Source organism: Neovison vison, chromosome 3 (assembly GCF_020171115.1).
Source record: "Neovison vison isolate M4711 chromosome 3, ASM_NN_V1, whole genome shotgun sequence".
NCBI classification, from domain to species: Eukaryota; Metazoa; Chordata; class Mammalia; order Carnivora; family Mustelidae; genus Neogale; species Neogale vison.
Genome location: NC_058093.1, coordinates 218,073,537 through 218,095,381, shown reverse-complemented (window position 1 = coordinate 218,095,381; position 21,845 = coordinate 218,073,537). Strand labels below are relative to the sequence as shown.

Genomic DNA, 21,845 nt, shown 5'->3' with positions numbered 1-21,845 from the left:
TGGAAATTAAATAGTCACAAGGAGAGTGGAGAAGACCATAATCTGAAGTAACAATGAACAGGTGGTAAGTTTACAACTTCTTTCCTTCCAGTCTGGACTTGGGGGAGAGCCATGAGAGAGCAGGCAGAGAGAGCTCCAGGACAAGCCTTCTTGTTCAGGCCCAAGGAGCAGGAAGTTCTCCTGGCAATGATAGTAGCCGTGAGGGGCTGCAGGTGCTTAAAGCTTTGAGGGAAACCCTCCCCTCCAGGAGAAAGAGCTGTGGTCCCAAGGAGGTGAATGAGAACCCCTGTTGCATTATTCTCTTTCTCTTCCCACACTTGGCCCCAGATGTGTGTGCAATGATGGGAAATGGGCAGTGGAGATAAGTAAATAAAGCCCCAGTCTTGGGCCAGAGGACAGAAAGAAGGAGCCCTTGGGAACTGGAAAATACCAAGATATCGCAGAGAGGAGCTTGGGAAAGTGACCCTGGAAAGTTGTTTATGAACTGCTAGGTTCACGTCCAAGCTGCACGTGTATGAACCAGATCCTAAACTGCATACTTGGAGAACTGAACTAAAAGCCACATGATCTTCAAGGTCCCGATGGCCACTGACTGGCACATACGAGGGAGAGATTCATGTAGCACTGCAAAGGCATTGGAAAGGGAACTGGTAATGAAACCATCACCAGGAGAAGGTTGGTGAACTTGTGGCTTGAACCCAACTAGGTCAATTGCCTGCTAAAATGAAAATATCAAAGTACCCACATCAGGAATGAAATGAAGGAATGAAAGAAGCAATTAGCAGTATAAATTCCATGGACATAAAATAATAATAAAGGAATACTACAAGTAACTCTACCCACAATTCTGACAACTTAGATGAAATAAATGGATTCTTCAAAAGTCATAAACTCCAAAATGCACCGAAGATCAAGTATATAACCTGAGTAATCCTATATCATTAAAGAAATTCTATTCATTGTTTAAAACCCTGCAAAAAAAAAAAAGAGAGAGAGAAAAGAAGAAGAAGAAATATTCAGGCTCAGGTGATTTCATTGGTGAATTCTACCAAACATTTGAAGAAGTAATAACACCATTTGCACACAACCTCTTCCAGAAAATAAAAAATGAAGAAACACTTTCCAGTGCATTCCCCTGATAGCAAACAGAACAAAGCTAGTACAAGAAGAGAAAAATTCAGACCAATATTTCTCATGAGCATAGATGAAAGAGTCCTCAACTAACTATTAGTAGCTTGAATACAGCAATATATAAGTAGAATAATACACCATGATCAAGTGGGATTCATACTAGTTGTGCAATGTAGGTTCAGTATTTGAAAAGCAATCAGTGGAATCACTGTATTAATGGTCTAAATAAAAACTACATGATCATGTCAACTGATGTAGAAAAAAACGCTTGAAAAAACTTCAGTATCATTCATGGTAAAAATGTTCAGCAGACATGCCTGGGTGGTTCAGTTGGTTAAGTATCTGCCTTTGGCTCTGGTCACGATCCCAGAGTCCCGGGATCAAGGCCCACATGGAGCCCCACATGGAGCCCCACATCGGGCCCCTTGCTCCGGGGAGCCTGCTTCTCCCTTTTCTGCTCCTCCTGCTTGTGCTATCTCAGTCAAATAAGTAAATCTTAAAAAAAAAATAAAAAATATATAAAAAATACAAATGTTCAGAAAACTGGGAATTCTTCCAAGTGAAGGAATTTTTCCACTTGTTTAAGAGCAACTTTAGTGGTGAAAGACACCCGGGATCATCAACAAGGCAAGGAAGTCCATTCTCACAACGCATATTTATCCTCATACTAGAAGTCCTAGACAGCATAATAATGTAAGAAAAAGAAACCAAAGGCATTCAGATTAGAAAAGAAGAAACAAAAACTTATCCCTATTTGCAAATGACATGATGGCTATGTAGAAGACCCTATGAAATTGACTCTCAGAATAAGTGAGTTAGCAGAGTTACAGGATACAAGATCAATATACAAAGACCAGTCATATTTCTTTAAAAAAAAAAAAAAAAACTTGAGAGAGTATGAGTGGGAGGGGGACAGAAGGAGAGCAGACTCCCCACTGAGTGGGGAACCCGACGAGGCACTCCATCCCAGAACCTGAGGACCATGACCTGAGCTGAAGGCAGACACTCAACCAACTGAGCTACCCAGGCGTCCCAAAGATCAATTGTATTTCTATGTGCCTGCAGTGAGCCTTTAGAAACCAAAATTTAAAAATACATATTTGTAAAGTACCCCCATGAAATCTTAAGTATAAATATCACAAAACTTATATAGTATCTGTATATTGAAAACTATAAAATTCAGATAAAAGACCATGGAGCAGAAGACTCAGCAGAGTAAGGATGTCAGTTCTTTCAAAATGGTCAATGGATTTAATGCCATTCCAATAAAAATCCTGTAGCAAGACATTTTTTTTTTCAATGTATACAAGATTATTATAAATTTATATGGAAATACAAATGAACTAGAATAGCTAAAACAATTTAGAAAAAAAGGGATAAAGTTGGAGTAATTATCCAAAGTTAAGACATTATAAAGAAGCTGTAATGAAGATAGTGTTGTGCTGGCAAAAGCCAACTCAAAATATAAAACACAAAACTATAACACCTTTAAAAGAAAACATAGAATACTTTTGTGACCCAAGGTTAAGAAAAGAGTTCTTAAATATGACATCAAAAGCATAATCCATTAATGAAGAAAATTGATAAACTGAATTTCATAAAGAATGTGAAGCTTTTACTCTGCTTCCTCAAAATGAAATACTTCAATATAAATCTAACAAATTTCATACAGGATCTGTATGCTAAAAATTACAAATTGTTGATGAAAAGAAATTCACTATCTGAAGAAATGGAGAGACATACCATGTCCATGGGCCGAGAGACTCAACATAATAAAGATGTCAGCTTTCCCAGAATTTATCTACATGTTTAATCAAAATCTTAGGAAGATGTTTTATAGCTTACTCTAAATTTTATATAGAAACACAAAGGAACTTGAATGGCTAAAGCAGTTTTGAAAAAGAATAAAGTGGAAGAAATCACTTTACCTGATGCTAAGACTTACTGTATAGCTAGAGTAATAAAGGCTACATGATGTTGGTGGAGGAACAGAGGCCTATAAATCAATTTAACAGAATAACCAAAAATAAACACAGATACACCAAACTGACTTTTTGACAAAGTACTTTGATGCTGGAGTCTTTGGACGTCCATAGACAAACAAACAAACAAACAAACCACTTCAACCTAAGCATCAAATGGAATACAAAAATTAATTCAAAATGGAGCACGGATTTAAATGTGAAACTATAAAACTTTTAGAAGAAAATTTAGGATACTTTTGGGACCTAGCGCTAGATGAAGTGTTCTAAGACATGTCTAAGATATGAGAAGCACACTCCATAAGAGAAAACATTAATAAATTGGGACTTCAAATTTGAAGAATTTGGCATTGCGAAAGATCCTATCAAAAGGATGAAAAGGCAAAGTACAGGCCGGGAGAAAATATTTGCAAATATATAATGAAATGTAAAAACTCAACAATAAAAGGACAATCTAAATATAAATGGGGAAAGAAACACAAACAGATAATTCACTGAAGTGAAGATACAGGCTGCAAATAAGTACCTGAAAAGGTGATCATTATCATTAGCTATTAGAGAAATGCAAATTAAGATCATTATGAGTGATTACTACACACTTATTAGAACAGCTAAAATAAAAAATAGTGATGATACCAAATGCCGGCAAGGATCTGTCCTATACACGGCTGGTGGGAACATAAAATGGCGCAGCAACCCTGGAAATAGTTCGGCAGTTTCTGACAATACTAAACGTGCAAGGACCACATGACCCAGCAGTCACAACTGTGCACCTTTATCCCAGCGAAATAGAAACCAGTTCACACAACAGCCTGCACCCAAATGTTCAGAGCAGCATTGGTCTTTTTTTTTTTTTTAAGATTTTATTTATTTGACAGAGACAGAGGGAGAACATAAGTAGTGAGGAGCAGCAGAAGGAGAGGGAGACGTAGGCTTCCTGAGGATCAGGGAGCCCGAAGCGGGACTCGATCCCAGGACTCCAGGATCATGAGCTAAGCTGAAGGCAGAGGCTTAACCAACTGAGCCACCCAGGCACCCCTGCAGCATTGGTCTTAATGGCAAAGTACTGGAAACTAACCAAGTGTCACCAGCTGAGCAAACTGGTCCACAACACAATGGAGAACCACTCAGCAATGACAATGAATGAGTGACCCATACATACAACAACTTGGATGAACCTCAAAAGGATTATGCCAAGTGAAAGAAGCCATTCTCGAAAAATCATATGACTCCATTTATCTAACATTCTGGAAAAGGCAAAAACTCTAGAGATGAAGGCCAAATCAGTGACTGCCAGGCGTGAGGGGTGGAGGGAGGGTGTGGTACAAAATTATAGCATGAGGGAGTGTTTAGAGGGTGATGAAGCTGCTCTGTGTCCCAGTGGAGGTGTGCTATGAAGCTATACATGTGTTAAAATGCATAGGACTGTACAACAAGAAAGTAAAATTTGCTGTAAGTTAATTTGAAAACAAAAGGCAATTTTGACTCACATTCCTTCTTGGGCTTTCCCCCGCTTCCCCTCTCCTCATCAGCACACTGTCCTTCTGCCAAGGCACGCTGAACCTCTTACCTGCAACCCCTCTTCCCAAGCACCCACCCCTTTCCCACACCCTGTTTTTCCTTAGGTCTTCTTCTCCTTCCAGGAGGGAGCCATTCTGGAAACTTCCCTGAGCCTGGGCTAGATGCTTGCTCTCTGCATCTTGGCTTAGCGTCTAGTGCACAGTAGCTAGGGCTTAGTGTGAATAGGGACTTCTCAGAGCCTCAGATTCCCATTTGTCAGGGTCCTTACAGTTCAAAGATTTCTAGGCCAGTGGAAGCAAGCTTCTCTGGGTTCAAACCATACCTGCTGTGTGACCTTGGGCAAGTTGCTTGCTGTCTTTTGCCTCATTCTCTCCTCTGTAATGTGGGCTTAATAACAGACCCACCTCTTAGAGGTACTAACCTCTAAGATTAACTTAGAGAATGCATGAGAAATAACTTAGCACTTGGTTTGACAAATGCTCAAGAACAATTAGCTGTAATTATTGATAATAGCCATTTTAGCTTTACAGCAGCTTTAAAGTAATACAGGTTCCCAGGCTGATAAATCTGAATGAATGGGAGCAGTACTGGTTGGGGTGGGGCGGGGTGGGGCGGGGGAGGGCACGTGCATTAAACAACAACAACAAAAAAAAAACCTCCTTAAATACAAGTGCCAGATTTTACAAATAGAAATACAGGTCACCCAGTTTAATGTGAACTTCAAGTACATAGCAAATAATGTTTTAATATCAGTATGTCCCATGTAATAGTGCAGACATATACCAAAATTTATTTATCATATATCTGGAGTTCAAATGTAAAGATTGTCCTGCATTTTATCTCTCTGTATTTGACTGTATCCGGGGGGGGGATCTTGGCCATGAGCCCGCTTGGGAGCTGTCCTCCTGACTCCCTGGGTAGGGCCCAAGGTTGAACCTCCCAGTCAGAAAATAGAGCGTATTTTTTCACTTGACACAGGGGGGAGCTAGAGGATGGTTGTTCATTTTCTTTGCTCCTAAAATCTTAAGGAAGCAGAGGCAGGTTGGTGGGCCTGCAACTTACCTCTCAGTACTAGTGAATCATTTTCAGAAGCTCTGCAGGTCTACATCCCAGTGGGGCTCTGAAAGCCTATAAGAAGTGAACGCAGAGCCAGACACCTCTCTCTTTCTTGGCCTTACTTGCAGGGGGACCGATCCCGGCCTTTAGGAGCTCCCTATCTTCTGCCCTGCTTCCCCAGACTGGCCTACTCTCACACTGATGTCATAGCCCTATTCTGACATCACAGCCCTGTGCTCCGAATTATCCTAGGCAGCCCAGATTCTGCCCTTAGAACAACCAAGGCTGGCATTTGAGCAGGGGGTCAGGGGGTTTTGGGTGGCTGGTCGCCCTAGGGGTTGACCCTACAGAGCATCTGGGCAGCCTGCCATCCAATTGCTCCGAAATGAAAATCCTCTAAAAGGTAGGACTTCAAAGGCTTTCCCTCTGTCCCTGTTGGCTGTGGTTCCCAGAGCTGGAAATAAATTCCTGGGGAAGGTGGATTTGTTCTGGTTCTGTAAACAGCTCCTGGAATACCTGCTGCCTTTGTGCCTGGAGATGCAAGGATCCTGGAGAAATGCGGGTCTCTCCTTGGTCCACTCAATGCTCTTCTCTTCCCATTTGAAGGCATGGCTTCCCGAAATGTGGAGTTCCTTACGCGTTGTGGGGGAGTTGTCCCTTAGCGCTCGGAGAATGCCTGTGCGTACTGAATCTGTAGTGGGTTCTTCTGTGGCCACCTCCTCTGTCTTCAGTCCCTAGAGGCTAGGTGGGGACAGGGCTGTACCCTTCTCAGCACAAAGGGAAAAGGTAGCCCGCTCAAGCTATTAGCTCTCAGATCCCTCAGTCCCAAAGAGGAAGATCCCATCTGCCTAGCTGGCCAGAAGGTGTAATAAGGTCTCTTGTGAGCTTATTAAGTTAGTAAAATATAGACTGGCATTGGTTCAACAAGACACACACAAAAGAAAACCCTGAATAACTTCTCTTTAACTCTGGTAGGTGGGCATGAAGTCCTCTGGGATGAGCACATTAAAAAGTCTTAGGGGAGGACCACCAAGATTCTGATGTGATGGTCACGTGGTGCCCGGGGACCCCACTTTTAATAGGTGTTCCATACAGGGTTCATGCTGGCCCTCCTTGGATCTCAGGTTAAGAAATGTCATCTGTTCAGACTCCCTGGATTCCTTGCCACAGCGGGCTGGCTTCCCCCATTTCTAAATTTCATGGTTTCCATTGAATGGGGATTTAATTCTAATTTACTCCCGTGTAATTATTTAATGCTCTGGATATAGACAAAAGAGGCCGTTAGGCTGAGCACCAGGTGCATTCGTATCCGAGTTCTTGGCCCCTGTCTTCCAGGTGTAGGCACAGCCTTTTTTCTTCCTGACAAGAGGCCTTGGGTCTGCACTGAGAGTGTGATTTACCCTTTACTAATCAGACTCTCGTCGTCGCGGTCCTCACCTGAACTGTCACAGTGGGGATATGGGTGTGAATTATTGGCTGTTGACCTTGACAGTGGTGAAGCGTATTGCTGACTGCAGGATTGCCTTCGGTTTCCATGGCCGCCCCAGGATGAACATTCCACGGTACCCAGTAAGTTGCTCGTCGATAGGTGAGCAGCTCAAGGCGGGTATTCCTTCCCCACTTTGGCTGTGAATTCAGGCTTCCTTGAGAATGCCACGAGGACTTCTGACCGAATCAACACATCTGTGCCTCGTTTGGAAAGGAGGTCAGTTTCTGGCTTGGAGCTCTCTGGGTGAGGCAGTCTCCCACGTCCAGGTATCCAGGCCTGGAGCCCCTTGTGGTCTCAGTGCTTTTGTCTATGCTTCTTATCCCGATGGGAGGCGAGACGTGTCCTGGCCCTTGGTCCTTTGTCAGCAAGTTGTGGGACAGAGGGTTGGGCCTCACCCAAACCCACCAACGAGTGGATGGATCGGCCTCTCTTTCTCTGAAACTCATGTCCGCCCTGACCCACTACCTGGGGCACCTCACTCAGTAGGGATGACAGAAGAACGGAGAGAGCTGGTTCCCTGTCAGGGATGCCAGGACAGGAAGCTGGGCTCACTCCATCGTATGTGGCCAAGGAAGGGGAGGCCCTGACTGCCCACCCTGCTGTGGGAGAGAGAAAAGCCAGTGCCCAAGTTGAGAAACGAAGCTTTGGGGACTTCATTAAAATAAAGGACAGGACTGTGCATGCCAGGACAGCCTCCTGAGGGCTCCTCACAGGTGGAGCCGGTCACTTTGACTCTGCAGCTTTTAGCAACACCTCGAGTGTAGTAGTTGCTTAGTAAACAATTGCCAGTTGAAAAGGATGCAGGTAAAGCTCAGGTGGGACAGGTGGACTCAAGGATGCCCCAAAACCCTGGCGATGGGACTTTTGTAAAGCCTTTTCATTGTGGAAAATTTAAGACCTAAAGACAAGTGGACAGAAGAGTCTCAGGAACCCACACACATACCCGTTACTCAGTTATCACCCCATCCTTGTCTCTGCACCTCTGGTCTCTTCCCCCACCATTTTGAAGCCAATTGCAGACCTTAAGTCATTCCATTTGTTACTCTTTCAGGATGTGCCTTTAAAAGAGTAAGGATTCGTTCTTAAAAATTTAACATAACCTAAGTACCATTATCACACCTGAGAAATGAACAGTGGTTCGGAATGCAGTTTATTTAAGGGAGCTCTCTCCACTGTCCAGGAAGGTATAAAGGAATTGGAAATAGGGATGCAGTGGCCGAGAAAGGCGGGGAGAACGCCTTCCAGCTGAGCACAAAGCACTTTAGTCAGAGTTTGAAGAAACCAAAGAGGAAGTTAACATTCCTCAGCTGGGAGAAAATTCTGGCCCTTCACAAAGAAGCAGGGCGTGGCGTGGCTTGGGAGGTCGTGGAAGGATGGAGACTCCCATTGCTTTGGCCTTGTCAGAGGCCCTGCAGGGTAGAGAGCGGAGCATGAACTGGAGTTAGCTCTCAACTAGCAAAAGCAAGAGCCAGCACAAGGGAACTTAGCAAAGCGACGGTATCTGTTCTGTAGGGGATGGTGGCGATTTGGATTTAGACGTGACCCTGTGACCCATACAGATGGCAGCAGCTTTGTCCCCAGGGGACTCCTGTAAATCGGTGCTGGCTGAAAGAGGCTCAGGGTAAATGGGTCACCGGCAAGTTGGAATGTACATGCAGAATCGGAAGAGACTGATGCTGTTCTCAGAGAAATCGAGTTGGATTTTCACAGTGAGGACGACAGGTTGCGTCTATCCTGACTCCAGCTCTTCCTTTATGACTCTCTGCCTGTCCGCTAAGCCCAGGAGCTGGCCAAAAGATGGCCCCCTTATTTCAGTAGAAAACAGGCATTCTAAGATGTGTTTGCATTGGGAGGTAGTCATTATAAGAGGATTAGTAGGTCAGAGTCACTGACTAAAAAAGTAGACAAAAGGTCACTGTCTGCATTTGATATAATCTTACCATTAAGATGGTTTAAGCCTCATTTTCCTGCCAGGGCAAGTACCTTGATTACTAATTGCTTTCTTGGCAACTAACAGACATAATAGCACTTCTTTGTAATGATCAGATTTATAAGGCTTATGCTTTGTTACCATTTAGATGTTAACCTGCTTGTGTACCTGGGGGCATGAGCGCCAGACTCTGACACAGGTGAGGCTGTCGGCTCATCACGTCACCAGCTCCACACAGAGGGCCCTGGAGGCCAGGACAGAATGTGTGACTCAGGGGCGCCTGGGTGGCTCAGTGGGTTAGGCTGCTGCCTTCTGCTCAGGTCGTGATCTCAGGGTCCTGGGATCGAGTCCCGCATCGGGCTCTATGCTCAGCAGGGAGCCTGCTTCCCTCTCTCTCTCTACCTGCCTCTCCATCTACTTGTGATTTCTCTCTGTCAAATAAATAAATAAAATCTTAAAAAAAAAAAAAAAAAAAAAGAATGTGTGACCCAAACCCAAGGCGCGCTGGGCTGGGTCCCCTTCCTGAATCCCTCTTGTACCTTACTTTGCCAGTTTGAGCTTTGACTTGGAGAGGAACTCGGAAAGATCAAGGCTAGGTATTCTGAGATATAAACCTGGAAGGCTGGGCTCTGCGGAGTCTCAGTTGCAGGGCGGGGTGAAGGAGTGTGACTTAGGAAAAGGGCTGCAACATTTGGGATTGTGGCTTTGCTCCAAGTCACTTTGTGACTTTGGATGAACCCTTCAAAGCCTTAGTTTCTCTTCCCATCAAAGGGAAGAATGATGGCCATATCACACCATGGTTATGAGGATAAGTAACAAGAAAAACAGCAATAGAAGAATACAAAACACATGTAGGAGACAGGGAACCAGGTGGCTCAGGTGACAGATGCTGGTCATTATCACCACCCCACTGTCCTGGACTCTTCAGTCCGTATCCCTACTGGACAACAGAACTCGTGCATGTGGGGATGTCTCCTCACTGCACTGGAAACACCGTTATAGACAGGGACCTGTTTACTAATTCTTTTTTAAAAAAATTATTGCTTTGTCATGGTTTCCTGTTCGGGGTCAGTCAGTGGCAAGGAATGAAAACCCACACAAACTGTCTTTAGTGAAAGTTATACTTTCACTAAAGTGAAAGTTTAAAGTTATGCTTTAAAGGAATTAAGCTCGGGGTGTGTCCTGGAGGGACAGAATGTGTCGTCAGCTGTTCTTGGTTTTCCCATTTCTGGTTCTCCCTGGTATCCCCTCCCATTTTTCTTCCCTCTGTAGGTAGACCTCTGTCTTCTTCTCTAACCCTGTTCTGCCAGTGGGGCTGACCTGCTCTGGTTGTGCCCACCTTTGGCTGCTGTCTCTGGGCCCCAGTTTCAAATTCTTGGGCGAGAGGCCCCAGAGCAGGTTGGAGCAGGTACCCGGCCCTGGTCCTATCAGGTGCAGACAGGGGAGTCAGGGTCATACCTGAGGGCCACCTGAATGTGTTTAGTAAGGGAGAAAATCTGCCCCCTCTTGGGTTCTCCTGAGATGTGACCTCTTCTGCAGAACCTACCCTGAGCACCTCCAGCCTCCATCCAGTAGTCCCTTACTGTTCCCTCCAGGAACAGGAGCAAGAAAAAGAATAGGAGGGCAGACAGCAGGTGCCCCTTGCCCACATCCAGCCCAGACCTCGAAACCATGGTGAGCTCACACCCAGCTCTGGAGGGAGGCCAGACCAGCAGGTGGGTGTAATAACCATGAATTGTGGAAGAGAATCATTGGGGGAGAGGACAAGTCGCCTGGGGGGCAGGGGCAAGAGGCAGGAAGCTTCTAGAGGCCCCTCACCAGTTGGGCCGTGCTGGCAGGGTGGCCCTAGTGAGCACAGGAAGAGCTGGGCCCAGCAGAGGCTGGCTCGCAGCAGCATGGTACACATTTGGCACACAGCTGGGCAGGAGGAATTCCTGCACCTTGGGCAGTGTATGGGGCTCTGGTTTGGCCTCCTCTCACTTTGTCAGCCTAAGCAGCTTCCCTTTTCTGTGTCTGGGGGTCTCTGGTAAAGGACATCTGTTTGATAAATGGATTCCACTACAAAAGGTTTAAGAACCACTGGTGCAGAGCTGTCACCTCTGAGGTCCGAATTAGCTTTGAAACCAAGGCTGACCCGGAGGGTGGCAAGGGCTAGGGTGAGGGGCGGGGCTGGCCGTTTTCATGATCCCCCCCAAAGGAAGCCTGTGGGGGCAGCTCCCTGGGAGGCTTTACAGATCTTGGCCAGTGTTGGCCCCTGCCCATTCAGCTGGCATTGCTCTCCCAGAGCTCCCGCATCAGGGGTCTTTTCTCCTCCCATGGAAAGGACAAAGGCATTTAGTGCCTAGATGCAGAAAGAACATTCCGTCCAGCACTCTGATGTTTGGTGTGCACAGTGCCACATGCCTGTAGGCTGTCTCAGTCTAGGTGGGAGCAGAGAATAACGCAGCTGACCCAGCAGGCAGCCACGAGGCCAGAGAGCCAGGCTGAATGCGGGTGGTCTCTGGCTGCCCAGGCAGGAGTTGCAGCTCCTGAAGCCTGGGGCGCGACCCTCTGCAGAGAGAGGAGAAATCGCCTTAGTGGGTTCGTGTGGGGCCAGGATGGAGACGGCAAACTGGGATTCTGGTGGGCGAGTTCTGCTTTTAGATGACTGAGTGGTGGATTTTCCTCTCCTGCCAGCCCCGCCTTACATTTTTCCATAGAAGGCAGCCGGAAACACTCGACTGCTCAGAGAGGGGCTGGACTGCTCAGAGAGGGAGGGGGTGGCCTCTCCTGAGGAATGGGATTTTCATTTTAATTAGGTTCTTGAGTCCCGGTGTGGGTCCTACTTTGGAAGAGTGGCAGCTAACCTGGGCCCATCTTTTCCTCATCTCTGTTCAACGCTGGAAGTGGGGAGGCCAGACTGGTCCAAGGGACATCTTGTCATCGATGCAGCAGCTCTGTGTGCGGGGAGCTCCTCAGAGCCCTTACCACAGTCACGGTTGTTACTGACTTGTGAACATACCTATTTGACATCTGAATTCCCTGATATTCCCGGTGTCTAGGCCTTGCTCCTCTCAAAGGAGATACTCAGCAAGGTGGATGAAGGAAGGGATGGAAGGAGGGGGAATGAATGAACTAACATAGAAGGTGCCTTGTTCCTTTCATTCATACCTTCTGGTTGCCGAGCCTTCAGGCCATTCAGATCATTTGCGTGGGCATCGTCACAGAGCTGAGTTTGAAGAGCGTGTCCTTCTGAAGGGCATTACCCGGAGTGTGGGAGATTGGGAAGGACCCTCGGCCGCTGATCTAGAGAGACCACAAGGGAGGTTCTGAGTCCTTGGCAATGGGTAGTTGAGCCCTCCAGTCGCTGCTGCTCACAGGACAAGCAGTGGGAGCTGGAAACACCTGGCTGTGAGCGATAATCTGGGGGCTAAGGTTTTGCTCCTGTATGCAAGATCAACATGTAGCGGTCTTTGCCTCCTGAGTGGAAGACTGGACTCAGCCCACAGCAGCGGGGTCCTAACCACCAATGAGGAGTGGTTTCTGGGGGAGGGGAGAGTCCATGTCGGGTGGGTCCTGCCTGGGCTGCTCGGCTGGGTTATGTGGGCTCTGGCTTTAGTGTCGTCCTCTCTGAAATAGGGACAGCCTCAGCGCTGGTCCCGCTGACTCCACAGGGTGACTGACTACGACGCTGGATGAAGGCGTGTGAGAGAAAGAGTTGCCAGCGGTTTCTGTTGGGGTTGTCCTTGGCCGAAGTGCCCAACAGTAGAGTTGGGCCCTCTGCAGCCCCTCCTTAGGGTGGTGGTCGTCACAGACAGTCGTGGTCATTGGAGTAAGTGCCAGGTGCCCGGTGGCTTTTGTGAGGAATGTGCCATTACACAGGGCCATTCAGTCAGAACGCTGGAATTGAAAAGGGTGTTTCCAAACATGTCTGCCTTTTAAGAGAAAAGCTTTATCGTTTTATAAAACTACACTCCATGGAAAACGAGAAGAGTAAACCATCCTGGAAAATGGAGATCAGGGAGAAAAATCTCAAACCTCCCAACCTAGAAATGATCACTGTGAGATCTTGTACTGAGCAGCATTACAAACGTTTTAATTTATGCAGAGAAGTGCAGGTAGATCTATACTTTTCACATCATTGGTGGGCGGGGGGATTCCCAGTATCCAGTTTTGCAGCTGACTCATCAGCCCCAGCATGTTGTGGGCATCCCATGCTGACAGATATACATCTGTGCCACGGCTTGTTATGACAACTTGGTAGCAAGTCACGTACACACACACACACACACACAGAGTCCCCTGCTGTAATCTCTCATTTTTGAGCAGTTCTCAGTTACGGCCAATCTTATTTCATCTCACCCAGCTTCTGTGCCCCTATTGTGTTTTTTTTTATCATAGTAAGCACACATAACACAAAATTCACCATTAATGGTACTGAGCACATTTACAATGTCATGCCCCCCATATAGTCCTAGAACATTCTCATCACCCCTGAAGGAAACCCCATACCCATTAAGCAGTCACTTCCTACTTCCCTCTTTCCTCCACCTCTGGCAACCACTAGTCTGCTTTCCCCCCTATTATTTATTTGTTTGTTTGTTATTATTTATTTATTTATTATTTAAATTCCGTTTCAGATGTGGTGTTCAGTAACTTATCAGTTGCATATAATGCCCAGTGCTCATCACATCACATACTCTCCTTAATGCCCATCACCTAATTATCCCATCCCCCCACCCATCCCCCTATTATTTTCTAAAAAGCTCCACCTGCAAACATTTTACTGTGTATCTCTAAAAAACAAGGACTCTTATAAAAGCATAAATTTAGGATGACTTATACATCTGAGATAACAGTTCTTTAATATTACCTGTTTGAATATCTAATTTTAATGTCATTTTTAATGGTGTATAATATTCCACCAAATGGATATAGCATAATTAACTTAATACTTTTTAACCATTTAGGCTGTTTGCAATGTTTCCCTATTATCAAAAAAACTACCGGCACGAGCATTTCCGTGTTGTTGTTATTCCCCCCTCCCCTTGGCAGAAGTGTGATTTCCAGAAGGGTAAATTCTTAGGAAAGAGATCACTGGATTAAGTGCATGTTTCCCATTTTGATACTGTTGCCAAGGTTATAAACCTTCAGTTTACACTCTCCTTACCAGAAAACAGATGGCTTGGTTTAGAGAAGGTGCTCCCTTCTCTAAATTCTTTGCCATAGCTCAAGTTAAAAGAACCACTAATTTCCCATTTGTATAGAAATGCTCTGTCGCACCCCGCGAAGGGTCTCACAGATGCCACTGTAGCTCAAGGCCATCAGTTGGTAACCAAATACAGGAGAAAAATGCCATGTGTGGCATCCACAGTGACGGCGCACAGGACCTTCAGCCAAGGAAGGGCTCAGAGCTGTTGGGGAGAGTGATGGCCACACCCTGGGAAGGCGGAGGCCCCATTCTAGAGCCAGGGGCTGTTCTCAGATGCGCCCATCAGTTTGAAAGCTGGGGGATGAGGGCCTGGGGCGCTGGTGGTAGGAAATCGATACTCTTTTGGAAGAGAGGGAGGAAGAGAGAACTGGTGAGAATAATCGTCCTTTGCCATTCACTTAAGCTTGATTTCCTATGCTATTAAAGACATTATGGTGGCATTAAAGGACACTGAAAAGAAGAATTAAAAACATGGCCATGGTTCCAGCCATGGCCACGCCTTTGGGCCCCACTTGTATCTCCCCACTCCCACCCCCTGCACACGCAGAAGTTGTAAAGAACACCACACGTTCTCATTTCCTTCGGCTTCCCAGCATCCGTATTTGCCATCACTGGGGCCTCGGTTGTCACTCTTGGTGCTTGCTTCTAGCCCTAGTTTTCATGCTGTCCTTTGGCTAGACATGAGCAGCTTCCGGTTGTGGCCTGTTAAAAATATAGTGTCCATGCATGCCGCTGTCCTCTCTTCTGTGATGCTTTCCTAGGAAAAGTTGTGTCTTTGGGGGAGAAGGAGGGGATGTGCAGGTGGCATGATGGCTCTTGATTCCATTGTCCTCCAGCCCAGTTGCTTTTTTTTTTTTTTTTAATATTTTGTTTATTTGACAGAGATCACAAGTAGGCAGAGGGGCAGGCAGAGAGAGGGGGAAAACAGGCTCCCTGTTGAGCAGAGAGCCCCATGTGGGGCTTGATCCCAGGACCCTAGGATCATGACCTGAGCTGAAGACAGAGGCTTTAACCCACTGAGCCACCCAGGCACCCCCAGCCCAGTTGCTTTAAGAAGGTGATGAGTGCCCTGCAGGAGTGTTAAGTCAAGTAGTACAACACGTATATAATCAGGAAATAATTGTTCATCTACTGGGGGCGAGTGATCAAACTTTAAAAAAAAAATTTTTTTTGGATGGGGTGCATACTCCTGACAGCTTGGACTTGAGTCTTGGACTTGGCTTGAGTTCTTTGAGGACCAGCACCCCCTTCTCCACTCTCTGTGCCCACCGCCCAGCACAGAGTGGCATTCCCCAGGCATTTGGCAAAACTTCCAGAAGGGGGTCCCGGGCAGCACTGCCACCTGGCCTGCTCCTGAATGGCTGGTCTTCAGCTTATCAGGAAACGGATGCCTTCCTGCCTTACCTGTCTTGACCTCCTGCACTTCCTGGGTACACGTGCTACTGCAGTAGCTAGACAGAAGCAACACATATCCTGCCCTTCCCTGGGAAAGATCCAGAAAGGAAGTGCCTCCCCCCTTTTTTAAGTATCCCCAGTTCCTTTCCAGAATGAAGTTGAACTGGAGCTAAGGGAATAAACGAGGGATTCAGTCTTGTGCTTGAGTGGCAGGGACCAGACATGAGGCAGAAGGACTTTGACCCCTTTGATGACTGGGTCTTCTTTCCCTGGTCTTCTCTGCTCACCTTGCTACCACCTACCCACCTGGATGGCCCAGACCTTTGCTTGTCCTTTCTCCCTCCAGTTCGCTCCCAGCTCCTCTGTTACATAGAAATCCAGCTCATCCCCACCCCTCAGGCTCTCCTCTTACTCTTCAGTATTACTTTGTTCATGATTTTTCCTTTTAGATGTGCATTTCTGGCGTGCCTGTCAGATTCATGTTCAATGTGAAGCAAAAACTTTCATCTATTTGTAGTCAATTTAAAATCAGAAGAAGGTGCCTGAATTGGAGGATTATTCAGGCTGAGCTTTCAGTCCCTCAGGGGCTCATAGCCCTGAGGGAGCAGAAAGAAAGGCACAGCTCCTGGGTGTTACTTGCAAAGCGTGAGTCACCCAGTTTTGTCTTCAGGATGCCAGTGCCAAGGCTCTTGCCGTAAACATGCCACAGTGATCCATCTCTTCTCAAACCAACGAAGTGATTATCCTGTAGCAGGTCCTGGGGACACATTCAGGCACCAGTGAGTGGAAAAGCAGCAGAAAATCTCATCAGGGAGCTTTACTAAGCCCTTACTCTTGTATAGCAAACCAAAGCTTGTGAAATGCCGGTGGGCTGTGACTCTGGCACTTTCCATTCCCTGGCCGCTAAGATACTGTTACACCATTTTCATGAATCCCTTTGGCATTTGTGGATCTAAATTCTATCAAGTCAACTTCCCATTCCTTGGGCTTTGTACACTCATTTCAAGCAACCCAAAAGTAAATGCCATGCACTTCTTTTAATATTAAAACCCATCCTCCTCAAAAGGTGGCCATTCCTGCATTTTTAACTCCGTGGTTCCCACCACTCACTGAGTCACCTGTCCTGTGGCTCAGGCCTCAGCTCCGAGTTGTGGCTGTGAAAAGGCCAGTGAGGAGCTGGGGGGTGGTCTCTTGGCCAGGACATCACCATCTGCCTCTCCACTTCTCCTGTGGAGCCTGCACTCCCCAGAGACCCACTGATGCTTTGTTTCCCTGTGTAAAATACCGCTGAAGTGGGTTGAAGCATTCTGACCTTGGGCTGTTTGGAGGGAAGGAGACATGAAGGAATGTACTTTCCCCACACCCAGGTACTGAGACTTAACTGTAGGTGGTACGGGTCCTGTGCAGGGTGTGTCTGGGGCACTGTCTCAGGGAGTCACACAGATAGAGCTGCCATAAACGTTCCTGTCCACGCCTTTGTACAGACACATTGTTCATTTTCTCTTGGGTAAATTATCTAGGAGTGCAAGAGCTGGGTTATAGGGTAGTAAACCCGTGCTTCACTTTCTAAGAAATGGCCAAACTGTCTTCCAAAGTGGGTGTATGATTTAAATGCCCACCAGCAATCTGAAAGGGGCCAGGCTGGGGGACACTGGGTCAACCATCCCAGAAAAACCTGAGGAAATGTTGATGAACAATCATTTTGCCTTCAAAGAATATGATTGTATGTTTTCTCAGGCATTGCAGTGTCTTATATTTGTTTTCCTTGCTTCAAGGAGTAGGGAACCTGTGCGCATATGCTCCTAGTCATTGGTTCCCCCGGGGGAATCAGTGAAGGCGCTTACCGAAAACACAGGTTCCTTCTGTTTTCATCCCCCTGGGACATGAAATACCACATCTCCGAAGCAGGGAGACTTGTTCAGAGAGCACGTTTCTGTCTAAAGGTAAACGAATAACTCCATTAATACTTCTACCTCGCCAACATTACCCATGAGCCCCGGAAATTTCCCAGATCCACGCCTACTTGGGTCAGGCAGGCAGGTGACAGAGAGGAGAGTGTGGGTCTCAGAAATGGCCACTGTAATCACTCAGACTATGTTCATTGAAAGTTGTCTTCGGTGTGTATCTGTAGAGTGACTATTTCCTCCCACAGAGGGGCTTCAGAAACAGGGACGGCATTTTCAGAGGTGGGCCTAAGTGTCCAGAGCTGAGACTGTGGTTGCTTATTAAAAATGCCATAGGTGGAAATCCTTCTTTTCATTCTTAAAACCAGACTGGGATCTCCAGAAATAGATTTATACTTTTTGGGAGTTCACTTAGTGATAAAGGAGCCATTCACACCACTTGGGAAGGGAGGGACCATTAACAAATGTGCTTTAAGTTATATCCTTCTGGAATTTGTTTTCATGCAAGATATGGGGTAGGCGTCTAATTTTATGTTTTCCAAAAATATATCTCATTTTCCCCAAATATATCTCATTTTCCTCAGCAGAATTTATTCTGTTTTTGGACACTACTCTCCATTGATCTCTTTATCATTCTCTCTGCCTATATTCCACAGTTAAGTCACTGTAGCTTTATGGTAGACTTTGACAGCTAGTCGGATAAATCCCCCTCACTATTCTTTAATTTCAAAAATATATTGGGATTTCCCCCTTCTATGTAAATTTTAGAATCAGCTCAAGTTTTACTTAAAATATCCCATTGGGGTTTTGTTTGAGGTTGCAGTTTAATTGTAAATTAAATTTTCCTTTCCAACCCTGTCATATGTGGACCACGTTTTGTTCTTTGAATAATTTTAATTGTATATCTAAAGCACTGATTAATATTTATGAATTGGGAAACTTGCTTCCTGGTTAAATTTTATAGAGTTTAGTATATTTTAAGTCTGTATACAGTAAATATTTGCTGCATACTTCTCTGTGCCAGACAATGCTAGGAGATGAGGATTTAATGGAAACTTAATGGAAAACAAAACCAGTTACTGTCTCCAGGGACCTCACTGCCTGCTGTGAGGAGACCAAACAGCAGAAAAATCACAGTGGAGGGTGTATGATGATACACCCCGGCAAAGGAAACATAAAGAGAGGCACCTTGCGCACTTTGGAGGGTCAGGGAAGGCTGCCTGGAGGAGGTGATGTGTAAGTTGAGGCCTGAAGGTCAAGGAGGAATCTGCCCGATGAAGTGCGGTGAGGGCAAGTGAAAATGAGGCCCGAGGTGGGGAGGAGCATGACCACAAGGAGAGCTCCAAATAGTTCAAGAGTGACCCAAAACCCAAACAGAGAGGGCTGGGATGGGGTGGGCATGTCCCAGTGTGAGGCTGGAGGAGCCACATCATAGATCATGAAAGGCCTTCCTGGCTACATTCCCTGCTGGATCCCAAGAAAGGCTGAGTTTCTCAGAAAGGTGCTACCCTGGAGCCTGGTCCTCTCAGTTCTGTGCCTCTGGCTGCAGGGTAAAGAGCATGTCAGAGGGAGGCAGGGCTGGTGACAGGATGTGCTGGCAGCGGGGAAGGAGAGAAGCTCTTCTCAAAGCCCTGGGATTTGAGAGCTTCGGGGGCAGACCCGAGCTCTGTGTCCTGTTTGCTCCTTATGGTGTCTGCAGTACCAGAAGCCAACCAACCTAGGATCTCAGCTGCATGGCTTCCCAGCCATGTGACCTGGGACATGTGATCTAATCCGCCCCACCCCCCCGCCAATCTTCCTGAGCTCTGGTTCCATTATTTGAAGAATCAGGCCATTGTGAGGATGTGTAAAGTGTCAGCGCCCTGCCCAACCTTATGGCACCAATACAAGTGACAGTAAAAATGGTGGTGATGGGGACAGTCTGATCAACTGAGGAATGTCCCCTTTTGTCCATGGTTTCCCCCATGCCATGTCAATCACTTTGAAAATGCAGAATCCCACCCAGAGCCCGTGGGAGATCTGCCTCCAAGGAGAAGACTTCAGTAGAGAGAGCCCAGCCTTCTGCAGCCTGGAGAGCTGGTGGTGGACTGTGTGCTCAGAGCTGGGCCTTAGCCTTCTAGCCACATTATTCCCCATTCACTCGAGGAGCCCTTGGTATGTTTAATCTGACAGATTCAAAGAGGAGCATAAAATGATGTTGCCGTGGCTCAGATTTGCAGGGCTCCTGCAATTACCTATCTCCTTTCATGTAAAATTAGATTAGCACCGCGGCTTCCGTGTAATGAGTCTCTAATGCCAGGGACCGTGTTAATGAATTTGTTGTAAATGTTGACTTTTGGTTCAGGCCTTCTTTGGGGGTGGGTGAATAATTAATTTTTCATAGCTTTGGGCAAATCTACATGCAGTACCGTGAAAGGGAAAAAATGGCTTGGCTTGAGGCCGTTGACATGTATGGCCATCTCAGAGAGAGTGTCCTACAGGAAAAATGAACGTGAAATGTTTGCTGCTGGCCTTGACCAGTGAAACATCAGCTTTGGACTGTTGTACCCTCTTGGAAAGAACTGTACTATTTCTGAGCTTAAACGGAGGATCTTGGAAGGTTTACTGTTCCATCTCTGAGATGCATGCTCCGGGTTTTGGGATGGGGCTCTGGAAGGAAGTCCAATCCTGACCAGAGAGGGAGGGCCTGAGTCTGGCCAGCAGGTGGGGAATGCATCCTCTGTGCATTCAAACACTAGGATTTCATGGCAATGAAATCTGCTTCCTCTTAGAAATGATCCGGCCCATCTACTTTGCAAATTGTTCATCTTCTAACCAGTTCCAGGAGCCAGTAGCTAAGACAAGTGAATAACGTCTCCCTTCCATTGACCCACCCATTCAGCTCAGATGCTTGCAGAGAGAAAAACCAACTTACAGGACACTCAAAAATCAGAAAAAATGGGTGCCTGGGTGGCTCAGTTGTTAAGCAGCTGCCTTCGGCTTAGGTCATGATCCCAGGGTCCTGAGATTGAGCCTTGCATCGGGCTCCCTGCTCAGTGGGGAGTCTGCTTCTCTCTCTCTGACTCCCCATGCTTGTAGTCCCTCTCTTGCTGTCTCTCTCTCTCTCTGTCTGTCAAATAAATAAATAGAATATTTTTTTAAAAAATCAGAAGAAAAAAGGCAAACTAAAACCCAAAAGAACCTCAGGAGAACCTAGTGCCTCTCTTTGGGGTTCACCACATAGAAGAAGCATTGGCTGAGGCTCCCAAGTCCACTGGAGGCCCCCAAGTCCAAGTCTCCTAAGGAGAAAGAAATGGTTTGATTGGAAGTGGTTTGGGTGCAGCCTTCGGAAGGCAGCACCAATGGCCAGAAGGTGGACAGACTTCAGTTCTAACCTCAAGCTCACAGGCAGGATGAACTTTTCTCTAAGAACAGGGTCTGCTTTTGAGATTCTCTGTAGCAGCTTTGCCTCCTCTTCTGGTGGGAACTCTATTTCCATTTTAGAGCACAGCTTCATTCTATTTTGTGCCATGTTATCTGGGGGTAGGAGGGATGTGAATCTCAGTGAGAACACATGTTGTTTCTTGTGCATCTCTCTCTGTGAGACAATGGCTGTCATCAGAAAGAAGCAGGGTGGTGGTGGTGGTGGGTGGGGGAGGGGGGTGACGCTCTCTCCATGCTCCAAGGTGACCGAGCTTCAGAAGAAGGACATGGGCCCTTGAGGTTGGTAGACGCGTAGTTTGTTGCAGTGGCTGACGGGTGTGGGTTTCTGGAGCTGGAGGCATTGATTGGCCAGATGCCCCACAGGGGTTTACTGTCTCTGGCCTTTTAAGTGTCAACCTCTGCCTCCACATATTCCCCACCTTAGGAAAGACTCTGGATATGTAGCCCCATGAAAATGCATAGCACTGGTGTTTGACCCCCTTTTCAGGGAGAGAAGGGATAGAAAAGATTGGACAACTTGAAACTGCATCACCCATTCATAGGAGCTCTGGTTGCACATCTGATTTACATATTCATACACAGGACCCGTGATGGATTTGGAGGGAGGTGGGAAAGAGGACGAAGTTGGAGGCTTCACATTGGTCTTGAACTATCAAAGAGATCTCAGTTTGGGGGCTGGATTGAGAGAGAGAGCGTGTGTGTGTGTGTGTGTGTGTGTGTGTGTGTGTTCCAGTTTCTATGGCTTTCAGGCACTATTTCAGAAAGATTCTTAAGACATGCAAAAAGCAATCCTAAGGGATGTAGCAAACTGTATTTAAGAGAG

At 46.5% G+C, this 21,845-nt stretch overlaps 1 protein-coding gene across 1 annotated transcript in view; it reads left to right on the top strand.

Moving 5' to 3' along the window:
- OSBP2 (oxysterol binding protein 2) overlaps nt 1-21,845 on the top strand; it is a 158,066-nt gene that overhangs the window by 46,358 nt on the left and 89,863 nt on the right. The window lies entirely within an intron of this gene.